The sequence below is a fragment of the Astyanax mexicanus genome, chromosome 10 (genome assembly GCF_023375975.1).
Source record: "Astyanax mexicanus isolate ESR-SI-001 chromosome 10, AstMex3_surface, whole genome shotgun sequence".
In the NCBI taxonomy this organism is placed as follows: domain Eukaryota; kingdom Metazoa; phylum Chordata; class Actinopteri; order Characiformes; family Acestrorhamphidae; genus Astyanax; species Astyanax mexicanus.
Window position 1 is genome coordinate 51,716,449 of NC_064417.1, and position 15,682 is coordinate 51,732,130.

At 36.3% G+C, this 15,682-nt stretch overlaps 1 protein-coding gene across 3 annotated transcripts in view; it reads left to right on the plus strand.

The window, feature by feature from the left end:
• Positions 1-15,682, plus strand: part of elf1 (E74-like ETS transcription factor 1) — a 103,753-nt gene that overhangs the window by 19,012 nt on the left and 69,059 nt on the right. For 2 of the 3 annotated variants that reach the window (XR_007440908.1, XM_022683650.2), the window contains exon 1: positions 12,530-12,931. The exons of the other annotated variant lie outside the window; for it this stretch is intronic. The gene's annotated coding sequence lies outside the window, so the exon portion shown is untranslated. Of the gene's footprint in view, positions 1-12,529; positions 12,932-15,682 lie in introns of those variants that run through there. 3 annotated transcript variants of the gene reach the window in all.

Sequence of the window (15,682 nt, forward strand, 5' to 3'; positions counted from 1 at the left end):
TATACTACCCTATACTAACTATACTCCCTATGCTCTTCTAGAGCATATAATACCTATGCTCTTCTATACTAGCCTAGACTACACTATACTGTTCTATGCTTTATTGTCACTATGCTACCCTTCACACCCTATACCAGTATATACTACTCTATATAACCCTATACTGATTAATATTACCCTATGTAACCTTATACTACACTGTTTTTTCCTATATTCCTTATTGTTACTTCACCACCCTATATGCCCCTACACTACCCTATACTATCTATACTACCTTATAACAGCCTACATTTCCTATATTACCCTATACTTCCCTATATCACCTATGCTCTTCTATACTAGCCTAGACTACACTATACTATTCTATGCTTTTTTGTCACTATGCAACCCTATACTCCCTATTCTGCTGTAGACTACTCTATATTACCCTATACTAGTTTATACTACCCTATATTACCTTATCCTACTCTGTACCTTCCTATATTCCATATTGTCACTATACCACCCTACATGCCCCTATACTACCCTATACTAACTATACTACCTTGTATCAGCCAATGCTTCCCTATATTACTCAGGCTCTTTTATACTAGCCTAGACTTTACTATACTATTCTATACTTTATTGCCACTATGCTACCCTATACTCCCTATACTACATTATACCAGCCTATACATCCTATATTTCTCTATACTACTCTATACTTCTCTATATTACCTATGCTCTTCTATGTTAGCCTAGACTACACTATACTATTCTATACTTTATTGTCACTATGCTACGCTATACTACTATATACTACCCTATATTACCCTATAATGGTTTGTACTACCCTATTTAACCTTATACTGCACTGTACTTTTTATATTTCTTATTGTTACTATACCACCCTATATGCCCCTATACTACCCTATACTAACTATACTACCTTATACCAGCCAATGCTCATTATAGTAGCATATACTTCCCTATATTACTCATGCTCCTCTATACTAGCCTAAACTACATTGAACTATCATATACTCTATTGTTACTTTTCTACCCTGTACTCCCTATAGTTCTATAGACTACCCTTTATGTACTGGTTTATGCTACCCTATATAACCTAATTCTACACTGTACTTTCCTATATTCCTTATTGTCACTATACTACCCTAAAGGATATTACCCTACATTATGCTATATACCCCTATGCTACAAGATTGTCTTTATACTACCCTATACTGTGCTCTCCACCTTTATAGTACCGTATAGTCCCTATACTAAGCTACACAGCACAATTCTGCCCTATAGACCCTATAGTCCCTATATTACCCTATAATACCATATACTCCCTATACTACTCTCTATGACCTTATCCTACTCGATTCTACCCTATACTCTCTATATTGACCTATACCATCTATATTCCCCTATAATTCACTATACTAAAGAAACATATATAGCTGTATATATATTTTTTTCATATTATTATAGTGAAAGGAACGTAATTGCGCATAACATTTGCAATGCATTTGAATGCAATCCTGGCTAATGAGCTTTCTTAAGCTTCTGCCTTCTTCTAGACCTGTTTCTTACTCACTTTCCCTCAATGTCGTAATAACAAATATCTGCAGACGTTTGAGTTCCTGGGTAATGATACAGTTACCTTAAACACAGCTTTACGTTGAACCATAAACGCTGGGTTATGTATGTTTTGAGTCTGTGCCAGCACATCCCAACCTGCTGAAGAGGAATTTAAAGAGGAGAATCAGCAGTTTGGGTTTAAGAAAAAGAAACTTCAGTTCAGCCCACAGTTATGATTTTTTGATATATGTCGGTTTGGGGCTGTTTGGGGTAAATTTGGTCCGGATGTGGGCACTCTGCCAGCTGTAAAAGCTTTATTGGTGCTGTAAGCTGGACGTTTCTGTGGAGGGGTTGTGTTGAGGTTGGACTCTGGCTGTAATAACTGAGAGCGAGTCTGGTTTATTTTTAGTCTGTAAAGGAAAGGTGTGTCTTTGCAGTGAGTCAGCAGCAGCAGCAGCAGCAGCAGCAGCACATGATCCAGGCCGGTCCCAGCTCTCGCCACATGTTCTTACACACACAGACAAAGTTCACTAAGTTTAATCTTAATTCTTTTAAGACGTCAGGGTTCAGTCAGTGGATTCCTCTTCTGCTGAGAGCAACAGTAGTTTAAAAATGGCAGAATATATAGGAAGCTATCTCTTCAGCTTTTTTTATTTTTCCTAATTTGTATTTTTCCCGGGCCACTATCCATAGGCCTCACGACCACCCCACTTATAGGGACCATAACTTTTTTATGTACACATTTTGTACACATTTATGTACACATCTTATTATCATCTTTCCATTTATAGCAACAAAAAAGATCCATCTACTGTAGGTCTCCATTACTTCCCTCCCACCACCAATATTCACAAAACTAAAGCTACATATGGAGAATTACATTAATTTAAGGTTATCAGATATAGATAAGATGCACATAGACATAAAAAGACATAGACAAACAAAGACCAACACTACAAAATATATATATTACAATATATACAATTCACACGCTGTAATAAGCAAAATGCCTAGTTATATAACACATGGCAAAGACTACAAAGTAATTCCAAATTTAGTATGATGTGGGAAAAGATGGATCTATCTCTTAATGTACATATCATATTATAGAAAGTACGAGCAAGTTTCATCAAATAGTTTTGTACTGTTTGTTAAATTTGCAGTCATTCTCTCCAGGTTACAATGATCTGTAAACAAGTTAAGTCAGTGTTTTATAGAAATTTGAGTTCTGTTTTTTTTTTTTTTAAGTAGTGCTATAATGGGACATACAGGGATGACCTGACCCAGGATCTCAGATAACCTTCCCGTGACCTCCGACTAGAAAACATGAATTTGCGGACAGAGACAAAAGGCATGAAAATAGTTATCTATTAATGCTGGGAGTATGGGCACACTCTATAAAACAGAGGTACGATATGAGTACTTTTTTGTACTCAGAGGTACACTCTTCATAATTGTACCCTCAAAGGTACAATATTGGTCTTTACAGGGTCAGATGTTTCCTCTGAACTACTGAAGTCATTCCTAACAGCTATAAGTACAGATTTGTACCATTTAACCTGCAGCCAAAAGGTACATTCAGTATTCTGTATCACTGTACTAATAAACAATATATATATTTAATTAAACATTTTTAAATTTGAAAGCCAGACAATTTTGAATCATCAAGTTCTTGACTCATATTCAGTTGATGATATTTTTTACAATCTTTATAATCTTTACGGGTACAAAAAACATGGGCACAAAAACGGACTTTCACTGAAAGGTTCCTTTTTACCTAAATATAAGGTACTTACACTTATTTTTCTTAGTGTGCATGTGTTACTGTGGCTAAATCCCATTTGATGCAGTCTTTCAAACATGTAATGGAATCTATAAAGGATTTTATATTGTATTAACTGGACACAGTATTTGGATTATTTAGGCATAAGTCTGCAGATTGATCTCTGGGCAAACCAGAGATAATGAGCTCCCCCCCCCCCAAAACCAGTCCAGAATGAGTCCTGGGTGTGAACTCATTTATTCAGGACAAGTGTGAAAACGCCCTAAAACTGTGTTTTTCAACCTGTGGTGTGCAGCCCCTCCCCACCAGATCCACATAGGTAATATAGGGTAATATAAAAGCAAGTCTATTTAAGTCCTGAAGTGGAAATTTCACCTCACAAGTCCAATTTCAAACTCAAAACGTCAGAGGAGCTTCACCAACCTCGAGTTCATAATCCAATATCACCACCTGAAGAGCAGAGGTGGAAAGTAACTAGTGTAACTAATGTACTCACATTACTGTAATTGAGTAGATTTTATGAGTAATTTTTAAAATAGGTAATTTTACCTTTACTCAAGTTCATTTTGACACAAGTAATTCACTGCGCTACATTGGAAAACTCCGCGTAACTGAGTAAAAAATGAAATGCTGGGAAAAAAATTGTTTGAATAAAAAAAAAAAAAAATTAGTTTGTTCTCCATGGCAGCGCAGCTAAACTTTTCCCAGCAGTGTATATTATAGTTAGCAGGAGAAAGGCTGTGTGAATCAGCTGGGCTCGGGGGAACCTGTGTTATGTCGAGTTATGCTACCCATCAATATGTGCTTCTTTACAGCACTGTGCATGTACCGTATGATTTTTTTTTTTTTTGTATGATTTCATGTTTTTTATGATAATTCCTAAAGTTTTTATTAGGAACATTAAACAACCTGCTTAAACATGTAAATAGCAATTAAAGCATAGCAATGGCAAGTTAAAAAATAATAATGAACTGTAAAACTATAAAAATACGGGTTATAGTCACATATATGACCATAACTTTTTTACTTTTTAACAGTAAACAAAAAACAATGGGTCATAGAAACCTATACCACTTGCTCTTGAAAATGTTTTATGGGGCTGTCTGAGCAAATACTGCCTGAAAGGTCCAAATTATTTAATTTAATAATTATTTTATTTATGATTTGTACTTTTTTACATCAAATAAATAAAAGTAACTATGTAATTTTTAATCAGTTCTATCTCTATTCTAACTTCTCTCTAACTCTCTCTACCTCACTCTGTCTTTCTCTTACGCTTTTAATGTGTTTATCACAAAACCTCACATTGTCATAACAATAAAATCATACAACTCTTTTTACATGCCCAGAGATTAATCTGCAGGCTCATGCCTAAATAATCCAAATACTGTGTCCACATTTAAAAAAGTTAAACAAGGTTTTTTCTTTCAGAGCTAAAGAGAAAGCTTCCTATACATTCTGCCATTTTTTTTAAAGAACTGTTGCTGTCAGTGGAAAAGGAATTCACTGATTGGAAAACCCATGAGCTCATTATGTCTGTTTTGTTTTCACACACAAGAACATTTTTAAAAAACGTGAATCAATGTTGAAATTCTTCATGCCACTTTTCTGTGTGTAGTTTTATTTATAAAGGTTTTAGCTGGCATATTGGATAAAATTCTTGAGCGACGAGGAACAGTGTTTTGGCGTGCAGAATGTTTTTACTGTAAAGCTCCTCCAATGCATTTATTTAACGTTTATTACACTACACCCCTATTACAATAAGGTTGTATTAAGCATAGATTGTATATAGCTGGACAGAGCATCGTCTCTCAAAAGTGAAGCCACCACAGGTCGGGCGCCCCCTGCTGTTCGGTTTCAGAAAGCTGTGTAACTCCACCCATCCCCATAGGTTTCAATGGCAAAACAGACAACTTGCAATCACGTTTTTTTCTAATATGCTGTAATTCTACCTCCTTTATTTAAATGCAGCAGCTAGTGTAACCTCTGCTTATATTGTACATTTTTTATATCCCTACAGAATTCGTTTTTTAAAACGTTATTCAGCTCTATTTAAAATAAAGGTGTGGTTAATGTAAAAGGGCTGGTTATGGGCGGGACCAATAACAGACCGTCAGCTCCGCTCCGCTCCGCTCTGCAGCCTGTGACCTCGAGGCAGCCCTCAGGGGCGGGGTTATTTAAATGAGTAGGCTGTCTCTCCACAGTCTTTCTCCCTCCTCTGGTCTCTACTGCGCTCTACAGACTCGGGTTTCAGGATCGCCAACATGACGGAAGATTTTGGCTTCATTTTCATTGAATGAATGGGAACGGCGACATGGTGTCCATCTTTTTTACAGTCTCTGGTATTAAGTATTAAGTTTTTTTTATTAAATAGGATGCAATGGAAAACAATGCAATAAGTTGAAATATCCACATACATTTCCGGATTGGCTGCTTGATAGCAGCTTTCACAACAAATGCATTGAACCCGCAGTGAAGGCGCACCCAGGTCTTGGAGAAGGTGGGAATTTTCTCCCACTCTGAGGCAGGTTTTCACCTGTAAACGTGTTTTAGACTGCACACTGCATTATCTATGCAATGCCTAATGATTATAATCCAGCCTGGTGACTCTTTCATTGTCTTTCTGCGGTGTTTAAAAACACAAAACACAGCCGCCAGATTGCAGGCTGCCTAATCTGTTTGATGGTCTTTAACTACACAATTACTGTTAATTGTGCTGTCTAAGTTGCCTCTATTAAAGCAGGTAATCATCAGTAAGCCTGCGGTGGAGCACCGCAGTATTCTGCAGATTTACAGCTGAACTGCAGCTCAGTGACTCATCCCTGCTGTGTGCTTTTGTCTTTTTACATTTTATTATATTCAGATTTATGCTACTATTTCCGAGTCACATTTTATTTGGATTGACAGTAATTCCAATAATTATGCACCAGTACATATACATACACTACACACACACATATATATATATATGTATATATATATATACAGAGGCAGTTAAAACTGTGAATTAATACTGAAGTTATCCAGACAAAGAAACTTAAAAGTGTTATATAAACCAAATACTCTGTGAAGAAGTATTTAGATGCTCTTATCTGGGGGGAGCTGTTAACTTTCTGTGGTTTCTGAGGCTGGTAACTCTGATGAACTTATCCTGTACAACAAAGGAAACTCTTGCTCTTCCTTTCCTGGGGCGGTCCTGATGAGTGCCAGTTCCATCATCATATCGTTTTTGGTGGTCTTTGAGACTGTAATTGAATAAAGACTTAATAAAATATATAAGATATATGAGATTATTTCATGCTGTCTTTTACATTTCCTAAAATAAGATAAGAATTCAGTTTAATGCCTTGTTTTTACCATATTAATTGTATTGTAAATATATATATATATATATATATATATATATATATATTTATATATAAAAAAATTGTTGACATGCAATAGTTTGGGTCTTAGGAGGATATTTATATATACTCCTAAGACCCAAACTATTGCATGTCATTAATTTTTTTATTTATCTTTGCTATTTGGGCTAATTGACACCTGATTAGTGTAAAAACAAAGAATGATCTTTTTACATGATATAATTTTTGAGAAAAAATATGTCCACATATGAGGACAGCAGGCCCTAATAGAGCACAATTTAGTGTTGTGATCTAGACAACCCAGAATGTGATGTCCACACATGTGGACGCCAGGTCCTAGGAGGACATAGAGAAAGAGAGATGTAACATATTTCTAGTGTCAGTCCTGATTCTGTCACTCTGTCTGTTCTGCTCTAGACTTAACTACTCAGCAAAGACTCCTCTTCCCAGCATGCACTCACACCAGACTTCCCTGACAGTGCTGATCATGTGGTGCTACGGTGTTCCTGCTCCCCCAGTTACTACTTGGTTCCACCTGTCGTTTCTAGTATAAATACCCTACATTTTGCTCTGTGTTTCCTTCGTTTATTCCCTTTTGTTACCGACTTGTTTTTAATTGATTAGCACTTGCTTTGGTGGATTATTTACCAAGCATGACCCTTTTTGCCTGACTACGCTCTGGTACATTGTTTATATTTGCTGCCATATTGATTTTGACCCTGCATGTCCCCTTTGTTAATAAACTGTGTGATTTATCTTGTATCTGCCAGTGTCTATCACTCAATTTATCCTGTACAACAGAGGAAACTCTTGCTCTTCCCTTCCTGATGAGTGCCAGTTTAATCATCATATCGTTTTTAGTGGTCTTTGAGACTGTAATTGAAAAAGACTTAATAAAAGATATACAATATATAAGATTATTGTATGCTGTCTTTCACATTTTCTAAAATAAGATTAGAATTCAGTTCATCGCCTTGTTTACAAGGCATTTTCTTTCATATATAAGAACATATATATATAAATATACACGTATATATATATATGTTTATTGAATTGTAACACCTGTATTGTGAGCTCTGGACTCTTAACTACTCAGCAAAGACTCCACTTCCCAGCATGCACTCACACCAGACTTCCCTGACACTGCTGATCATGTGGCGCTACGGTGTTCCCGCTCCCCCAGTTACCCCCTCATTTTGCTCTGTTTCTCGCTGAGTATTGAATCAAATATTTCACAACGTGTTTCCTTTGTTTAGTACCGACTTGTTTTTATTTGTTTAGCCCTTTCTTTGCTGGATTATTTACCACGTATGACCCTTTTTGTCTGACTACGCTCTGATATGCTGTTTATATTTCGACCCTATATTTTGACCCTGCCTATCCCCTTTGTGTATGTGCAAGTGTCTATGGTGTGTCTGGTCAGCGTGACAAACACTCTATTCTCAAAAAGTACTATTATAGTTGATCTGAAATGCACAGAAAGAGTTATATACAGTATATAAATTTCATATCTATGCTGTTTAAACTCGGCGCAGTATCTCGCCTCAAACACGTCTCAGTTCTTCTTACTGAAGCTTCGCCGCAGACCCCTCACATCCTGTTTGTCAGCTGGGTTTTCACAGATAAAGATGACTGACAAGCAAGTGATGCGCGCACACACACACGCACACACACTCACACTCCCTGAGCATGCATGCACGCGCACCACAACATGCAAATGAGCAAATATGAACGATATGAACAGCTAGAGTACGTTTCTAAACAGAAACTCAGGCGTCAGCCTGGAGATCAGACTGGCGGCAGTGCTCTCTCCGGGCCTCTTCAGCTGATTGGCTGCAGGTGTGAACATCACGAGGGAAACATAAGCGTGAAACTCAGAGCTCACGCGTCACCAGTTAGACTTTGATATATCACCACTGAGTGTCCTACCTGTCGCAGGTGCGGCTCATCTCTTCTCTTCTACTGCTCCTCAGTGTGTGTTTAAACACACTCTCTTTTACTTTGAGCTTTGAGTAGAGTAGTCTGCTGAAAATATAATACACTTATTTATATTATAGTCACTTAGAACAACCTGCCAAGGGGCTACAGATGATGAGCTTTTTAGCTAACTCTGGCGCATTTACATTGATTTTCCCTGTTGAATAAATAAATAAATAAATAAATAAAATTAAATTAAATAAAACGATCAGTTCTCTACTGTCGTGATTCCTAAACTCTTAACGCTGGTTTATATAGTAGAGTAAATTCAGTGTTTTTTCATTATTTAAAACATATTTTGTTGCATATTTAGTACACAAAAATGTGTTAAACAAATCAGAATATGTTTTATAATTTACATTTTTCAAACTAGCACCTCTTGCTTAGTTGAGCTTTGCACATCTTCTGCCATTTTCTCAGTCGTCTCAAGAGACAAGAGTTTATTTTATTTGAAGTATTATTACTTGAATTTCTTGTCTCTTAATGTTAGTTTGAGAGCATCAGTTAAAGTAAAGTAGTGAAGAGGTAGAGTTACAGGTATACAGTGAATAGTGAATATTTGAGTAATGTTCTAATAATCCAGATTATGGCAAAAACTACTCAACTAAGTAAAAAGAAAAATGCTATCAAATATACTCCTTTTATGTGAGCTAAATTGTTGAAAAGGCACAATTTAATCTGATATATTATCCAAGTAACACTACTTACCACAGCTATGAATAAACTCAGCTGCTCCATGCTGTTTACGTGCATGGCATGTGCTGCATTCACTGCTCACAGCCCTGCAACTCCGTTCTCTATATGTGTACATCTGTGCTGCACATCCCATTGAAAACACTGTGTTTTTAAAAAGCGAAGCAGCACATTTTTTATGTTCTGTGTTAAACCAGCTTTACACTGCACAGATGTACACACTGAAACACAGAATCTTCTTACTATATTTACTTTATTGCTTAATCAGAGGAGATGATGTGTTTGTTGGTGCGCATTTTGGTGCATTTAGCTTTATGCCAAAACCTAATCAAATAGAGGGAGAAGCTCTCCAAAAAAACATATAATAAACTCATCAACTGATCCGGATCATAGAAACCAACTGCACATGTGAAAACACCCTAAAAATTAAGGTCAGCCAATGTGGAATAACTTTTCAAGAACTTTGAAAGTATCCTCAAGCAGTTGGTGCAGTTGGTGCAACAACCATTAATAACATTATGATGATGAAACTGGCACTCATCAGGACAGACCCAGGAAAGGAACTTGCATATTTTAATCAGAATGGATCTTTGAGTTACTTTAATTTCACCACAGTTCACAACTAAGAGATATTCTAGGAGTGCCAGTATTGCACTGTAATGGCACTCTGACCAAAGAGTTTCAGCCTCATACTGTACAGTGCCTATAAGAAACAACACCAACCAGAACTAATCAGCAGTGTAGAAATTATCTTAGCTAATAATTAATCCCTCCACTATATTTTACTATATACAGCTCTGTAGAAAACTAAGAGAGCACTTAAAATGATGAGTTTCTTTGATTTTACCAAATTGAAAACCTCTGGAATATAATCAAGAGGAAGATGGATGATCACAAACCATCAAACCACCAAACTGAACTGCTTGAATTTTTGCACCAGGAGTAAAGCAGCATAAAGTTATCCAAAAGCAGTGTGTAAGACTGGTGGAGGAGAACATGATGCCAAGATGCATGAAAACTGTGATAAAAAACAGGGTTATTCCACCAAATATTGATTTCCGATTATTTGAGGTCTTTTTTATTATTTCAGCCATTTCTCATTTTCTGTAAAAAAATGCTCTAAATGACAATATTTTATTTGGAATTTGGGAGAAATGTTGTCTGTAGTTTATAGAATAAAACAACAATGTTCATTTTACTCAAACATAAACCTATAAATAGTAAAATCAGAGAAAGTGATTCAGAAACTGAAGTGGTCTCTTCATTTTTGCCAGAGCTGTATATTTTATTTGTTACGGAATAAAAAAATAATCAGATCAATAAATAAACAATAAAAAAAGCAAAAAGAAAGATAAATGCTGGTGGTTTCATGCTGTCATTAACATTCCCTAAAATCTAAAATAAGATAAAAAAAACAACTCATTATATTGCCTTGCTTACAGCAGTTTATTGCAGTTTATCACAGTATATAGAATTATAACACCTGTATTGTAAGATATATTGGTCTGCTTTCTACAGGGAGGGTTTGCTCTCCAGTCTTATAACCTCTAGCTACACCCATCAAATTCACCAGTGTTAAATTAACACTGTGAGCACATTTTCTGTGTACCTGTTCTGGTTACTCTGCTGGATGAGGTCATGGTTGTGAAGTGATGATGTCATGGGGTTAACAGATTTTTCTGAAATAGAACTGGTTCTGGAACTGTGAGATTGTGCGTGTGGGTGCAGAGTTCAGTTCCTTACTTTCAGAATTACTGAATAAGTACATATAGTTTCATAATTACAAGAGCTATGGGCATGTCTTGGGCTTTGAGAATTTAGGTTTTGTGGTCTATATGCTTATATTTAATATAATATCTATTTTATAATAATTAAGTCAGCTTAATTACTTAATTATTGCTATTTAAGTAATATTCTAATCCATAATATGGCAAGAACTACTAAACTATGTAAAGATGTGATGCGAAACATTTTAAGAACTTTGAAAGTATCCTCACATGCATCAAAAACATTATGATGATGAAACTGGCACTCATCAGGACCGTTCCAGGAAAGGAACTTGAGTATCTAAATCAGAGTTACCTTCATAGCGTTATAGTTCATAGCTGAGAGACATTCTAGGAGTGCCAGTATTGCACTGTAATGGCACTCTAACTGAAGATCAAGCTGAACTGCTTGAATTTTTGCACCAGGAGTAAAGCAGCATAAAGTTATCCAAAAGCAGTGTGTAAGACTGGTGAAGGAGAACATAATGCCAAGATGCATGAAAAAAAACTGTGATTAAAAACCAACCAGGGTTATTCCACCAAATATTGATTTCTGAACTCTTAAAACTTTATGAATATGAACTTGTTGTTTTCTTTGCATTATTTGAGGTCTGAAAGCTCTGCATCTTTTTTTTTTTTTGTTATTTCAGCCCTTTCTCATTTCCTGCAAATAAATGCTCTAAATGACAATACAGTGATAAATATAACTATATATATTTGGAATATTTATAGAATAAAACAACAATGTTCATTTTGTTTAAACATATACGTATAAATAGCCAAATCAAAGAAACTGATTCAGAAACTGAAGTGGTCTATTCATTTTTTTAAAGAGCTATATTGCCCAACTCTAGGTTATGTCCATCTTGTTTCTGTCCAATGAAAAAAAGGTATCTCATAAAAAAGGTAATTTGAACAAATAAACTGTTCTTTACTCAATTTTTGTCCAATTTTCACAATGAATGAACCCATAGAGGTTCTCCAAAATGACCTGAAATAAACTATTTTTACATTGACTTCCGTTAAAAAAGCTTCTTGTTTTTAGTTGCTCTGTTTTTCTTTGGAAAGCAACGATACACAGTATTGTACGATATATCGCTGATGTAATAATCGGTACAGGCCTAATCTCTACACCTGATCTACACTCTGAACTCCTGCTGATCACTCCTGCTCACTCCTCACTCCTCACACCTCCTCCCCAACAGAAAAAAACAAGTCTTTCACCTTTCCCCATCGCTGCAGGGCCAGCCCGGCTCTCCCCTCCCCCACCGCAGCTCCCGGCCAATCACAGCCGCGGCCCAAGCTCACCTGAAGGGGTTTGCATTCAGGGCCCGCCCTCGCAGCCGATTGGCCAGGTAGGGAGCTCTGTTTGCGGCGCAGTGGCTGCTCGGGTTGGTGAGTCAGAGTGAGAGCGAGGGAGTCGCTGCTGCACTTCTTCTTCTTCTTCTTTTTCTTCTTCTTACTGAAGAAAAACGAGAGGAAAAAAAGAGAAATCGCGCGGCCTCCTCCACTTTTACACTTTTTTTCACGTGAACTTTATCTGCTGTTGGTGCGAAGAGGAGCGGTGGAGGGCAGCCTGGCGTCCGGCAGCTTCAGCGGGCCTGTTCCGGCACTCTAGACACACCCTTGGATATCTTTTTTCTTCTTTTATTTATCTTTTTTCCTGCTGTTCTTCGGGTTTTTACATTTTTCACTAGTTTTTTTGTTGTAATTCTCGTTTGAAATCTTCTGCGGATCTTCTACGAGTCATGGAGCGTGAGAGAAAGAGCTGCTGTGCTGAGGTTAGTGATGAAACTGGGTGCTTTATTTTATATATTTGACCTCTTTTCACTCTTAAAGCTTATTACAAGACTTATTACATAGTAATTACACACTTAATACATGTTTATAACAATAATATTAACAATAAGTAAGTGATTGGAGTGTGCTGTGATACTTTTGGCTAGCCGGTGTGTTGATTACGATAGTTAAGACAAATTTTGTTATATATTGTCATATATGTAAATATATACGTATATTAACGTAACAAACTTGATTTAAAACAAAATGTAGCTATACATTATACAGTTTAATAGTTGAGTAATATCAGTGCAGATACATCTTAATGACCTTTTAATGAAACTAAACTTAAAGTTTAGAATGAGTGAAAAGCGCAAAATATATGTGCACACATATATATTTATATGAATTTCTTCAATGTAGCATTTGTAGTTTTGCTCCTTTTGTCAAAAGCAATACATATTTCTTTTTACAAAGTCACATGTCATGACTTGTTACCTTATATGGGTCGCTAGAGCAAGGCAGGGAATCATGTTTTGCAAGCCTATTGACCAAGCCCATGTGACAAATACAATACAGCAGGTTTCTGTGAGGAATTGAGCCGGACAATAACTACATTTTTATTTATATATTGTGATAGAGGATGTTTCAGTAACGGTTATATAGTGCTGGCCTATGCAGGTTAACATTTATCATAGAAAAATGAAGTGTGTATATCAATATATTAAAGTATTGCAATATTTTGTTTTGCAACATTGTATAAATTTTTAAAAGCACAGTATCGATTTTTTTATTATTTTAGTTTACATAACATAGATTGGTGTCAGAAGTGGTTTATTTAGTTTTGTTTAGTTTATGCATTGCTAAATCCCACTGTTCTGATTGAGTCTTCATATTGATTCATATTTGCATATGTTCTTATACTATGACAGTTTTACTTATACAGCTCTGGAAGAAATTAAGAAACTAGTTTTAAGAGTTTTAAGAGTTCAGAAATCAATATTTGGTGGAATAACCCTGGTGATTTTTAATCACAGTTTTCTTGCATCTTGGCATCATGTTCTCCTCCACCAGTCTTACACACTGCTTTTGGATAACTTTATGCTGCTTTACTCCTGGTGCAAAAAATCAAGCAGTTCAGTTTGGTGGTTTGATGGCTTGTGATCATCCATCTTCCTCTTGATTATATTCCAGAGGTTTTCAATTTGGTAAAATCAAAGATACGTATTATTTTAAGCGCTCTCGTTTTTTTCCAGAGCTGTATTTGATTAAAAGAATTTCAGTATACTGTTTTGTCTTGCTTACAGTATTGCTAGGCCTATCAGATCAATTGATCAGATTTTTTTGGTGGATGATATATCATCCCAGAAATTGGTGTGTTAAATGATATTGTTGTCATTTTGAGACTAATAAATGCCACTGATATAATAGTAATAGAATAGCATAACAAAGCATTTCGCTGTGATGCTACTCGGCAATATAAGTTCAAAAAGAAGCGTAGTCTGACTTCACATGTGTCGGAGGAGGCATGTGCTAGTCTTCACTCTCCTTGTGTTGCCAAGATAGCAATGAACGTCTGACTGTTGACATCTGTCTAGGTTGTATTCAATCAGTGGCACACCTGTGTTTTGTGTTGCCAAGATAGCAATACACCACAGCCATCAGTGTAGATATATTTAGAAGAACTGTTGCTATTTAAACGATACAGGTGAAAGTTTTGAAAATAGACGGTTTATTGCAGGGTGTAAGATAGCAATGAGCAGAATTTTCTCCATCAGACAGAAGCTGTGAGCAGTGTTTGTGACCTTTGCTCAGATACAGGCCGGTTCTCGCGGTTGTTCTCCCGGCTGATTGTCGTTAATGTTGGCTATGTTGGCTTATCGAGCTCATCGCTTCTCTGGAAGCCGTTCTGAATGCTGCTCATCCTGTTCCTCTCTCTGAGGTCTGGCCGGTTCTCAATGAGATGCAAAGGTAAACATCAGCATTTTTATCTCTATCTGTAATATCTGGCTTTTTAGCTCCATAAACAGAAGATCCCTTTCACTGCGCTGATCTGGGCGGTTGGTTGGATTTGGTGTTTGTGATGAAGGTGAAGCAGGGCTTCCTCTTTCGCACTAACGTGTTCCTCTTGTGTCCCGTGGACGAGCGGCTGTGGTGAGTTGGGTCACCACGGTCTCAGCGTTCAATCTTTCATATGACAAACTTCTCATGACCCGAGACAACATCGTTACTGAGGCCTGTCACGTTAATTATTACCAAAATCACTGTAATTACTGTAATTATCGGTATATTGAGAGATATATGCGTATGGATGTGACCTTCAGAATTTTTACTGATCTCAGTATTGCGTATTATTGCTTAGTAAACAATGGAGAGTACATTATCCTTAAAAACTGTTTTGTTTAGTTATATATTGTAGTTATATTTCTTTTACACATTTCCAATTAAGGCTTTTAGCATATTATCCCTTATCCAGAGCAGCTATTAAGATAGATACATAGATTGATAGATACATACATACATACATACATACATACATACACATGTATGTACGAACGTACATAGACAGATACATACATACAGACATACATACATACAGACAGACATACATATCTGTCAGACTGACAGATAGATAGACAGACAGACAGACAGATATATTAGATAGATAGATACATACATACATACATATATAGAGAGATAGATTCATAAATACATACATTCATACATACATACATACCTACACACACCTATGT